This window comes from Myotis brandtii, unplaced genomic scaffold (genome assembly GCF_000412655.1).
Source record: "Myotis brandtii unplaced genomic scaffold, ASM41265v1 scaffold675, whole genome shotgun sequence".
In the NCBI taxonomy this organism is placed as follows: Eukaryota; Metazoa; Chordata; class Mammalia; order Chiroptera; family Vespertilionidae; genus Myotis; species Myotis brandtii.
Window position 1 is genome coordinate 127306 of NW_005370635.1, and position 2564 is coordinate 129869.

Sequence of the window (2564 nt, forward strand, 5' to 3'; positions counted from 1 at the left end):
CTAACATTGCTTTTTTTAAAAAATATTTTATTGATTTTTTACAGAGAGGAAGGGAGAGAGATAGAGAGTTAGAAACATTGATGAGAGAGAAACATCGATCAGCTGCTTCCTGCACATCTCCTACTGGGGATGTGCCCGCAACCAAGGTACATACCCTTGACCGGAATCGAACCTGGGACCTTTCAGTCCGCAGGCTGACGCTCTATCCACTGAGCCAAACCGGTTTTGGCTAACATTGCTTTTATATAAGGTTCCCAGCAAAGCATGCATGAGGTAGACACTCGATAAATATTCACTCCCTTCTTCCTTGTTATTTAAATTGATAATTTTCTGGGCAATGGCCTTAGGCTGTGCTGAAGTGGGAGCAATTTATTTTGGGTGCTGTCCCCCTCTTCCTCTGGGAGAAGGTTCTCTCCCCATGCTTCTGTGTCTTCTGTTGGGAAAAGTTCTGAAATTTCTCCTGGCTGAAAAATGTGAGTAAAAAACTGATGAGGGAAGTTAAGTTCTAATGGTAATTTACTCACCACCCTATAGATAGGGAAGACTTCTGATTTTTTTCTTTCTTTTCATAAATGGATTAAAAAAGTATGTTCACCTAGAAAAATGGACTCCAGCCAAAAATACAAGTTTCAATGAGCTTAGATTTCCTGTAAGATAGAAGCAACACACTGTCCACATACATGCGCATGTTTCTGACCCAAGCTAAGGGGCTGGGAAAAGCAACCCAAGTGAATTTGGGAAGCCAGAGCAGTGATGAAATCTAAGATTTCTCAGAAATAGTTCTAAGTGGGGGTAATCCTAGCTGGATGGTGCTTTTCTGTGGGTTTCTAAGCATGAGTCCAAACTTCACAAAGCACCGTCAAAGACTGGGTTGCCCAGTGTCCCAAGTATGGCAGCAGGTCCAAAAGGCTGGACACATGGGCCATGTAAATAACGGTAAAAGCAAATCAAGGCCCAGATGCTGAGACTTGCCCGCATGTCCCACATCTGAAGAATAAGTAGTTGAACTTTAAGTAGTTTTCCACTTCTTGTCAGATGGCCATTTAAATACATCTTGTACCCCAGCTGCCTTTTGTTCAAAGAACTTCGTGTTCTGGGCACTCTCTTGGCCCTCTGCTATGTCAGAGGAGGTGGTGTCCTGATGCACAAGGTGGGTGTGTTTGGGACCAGAGCACCCGAAGTTCTTGACCTGCATGACTTTGGGAAGAATGGTTTTGTTGAAATGATCCTCCAGGGTAGGTGCGCTGAAGTCTCTTCATCCTCAGCCATGAAGAAGGCACCCCGGGGATCATACTTGTGTAAGAACTTATATTTGCCCTTAGCAACTTTGTTGATAAAACTACTATTTGCCCGAAGCTCAGCTGGCCTCTCTTCCTCAGTCAGGTTTCACATGCATTCAGTTTCTGCTTTCTCCTTCTCAAGCGCTTCTCAATCTCCTCTGTCCCTCTTGATTCTCTTCAGCTCCCAAAGTTTCCAGGCCTCATATTTCTTCTCATTTCATCATCAGTATTCAGTGCATCCAGGGATCTCTTGTTCTCCCCCAGCTCTTTCTTGGTCTCCTCTTCCACAATCTTGAGTGTGTACTTGCACCTCTCCTTAGCCATGTGTTTTGCCTCCTGCTCCAACTCCTTCTGTTTCATTGCTTCAGCCTCATGTTCTTGAACTATTACTCGGTCCTTCTTTCAAATGAAGGCTGGTTTAAGGCGAGGCTCCATCTCATCTTCATCTCCTCATCCTCAGACTCTGATTCTGATTCCTTCCCAGAGTGTCCCCTCAGCTTCCACTTTCATGACTTCCATCCCCTCATTTGTTCTCTCCTGTGCTCTCTGACCATCATGCCAGAGCGCCGCTCTATTTTCTCCTCATTTTTTCCCTCTTCTTCACTACTATCTTCTCGTTCCATGCACCAAGCATCTCCTACTTCCGAGTCACTTCCTCCTTCCACTTTAGGTTCCACTAGTTTCCCATGTGGAGCCAATCTCTGTCCCACATCTTCACAGACACAGTTCTGCAGACGCCATAGGTGAGGGTCACCTTTCTTATAATTCCTCATGGGTAATGGTGCATGCAGCACACTTGGCTGCTGATCAGTTGAGCATTAAAATAGTCTCTGTTTAGGGAAATTTTTTTAAAAAAGGGCAGGATGCTAAGCCTTGCTACATCGCTAAATGATGTTTTTAGATTTGGAGACCATCTACATGAAAAGATTTCCTGACAGCTAGATATAGAAAACAATTCCAAAAGTACTCTTGTCTGTTCTTCTAAGTCTTTGCTAATATGTTTTTAGCCCCCAAACACCTGCCTCAAATCCTTTGCATTTAAAGTAGCAAATTATTGGGACTAAGTTTTGCTTTTTGCTGAAATAATGTTTTTCCCTAGGGGACATGGGATGTAGTAGATGAAATGAGGAATATTTTTGTAGTTGGAAAACAAATCATTTTTGTGAGCCTGTGTATACACACACGTGTAGATATAAGAGCTGTGGAGGAAAGACTTTTTTAGACAGCCGTTGATGAGCCAGACCTCTGGCAGAGCGCTGGAAGGAATGGGTGAAGCCATCATAA

General features: G+C 43.7%; 1 pseudogene; it reads right to left on the minus strand.

Annotated features, from left to right (window-relative positions):
* Positions 1 to 1009: 1009 nt before the first annotated feature.
* LOC102248296 lies at positions 1010 to 2053 on the minus strand (annotated as a pseudogene).
* Between the last annotated feature and the right edge of the window lie 511 nt (positions 2054 to 2564).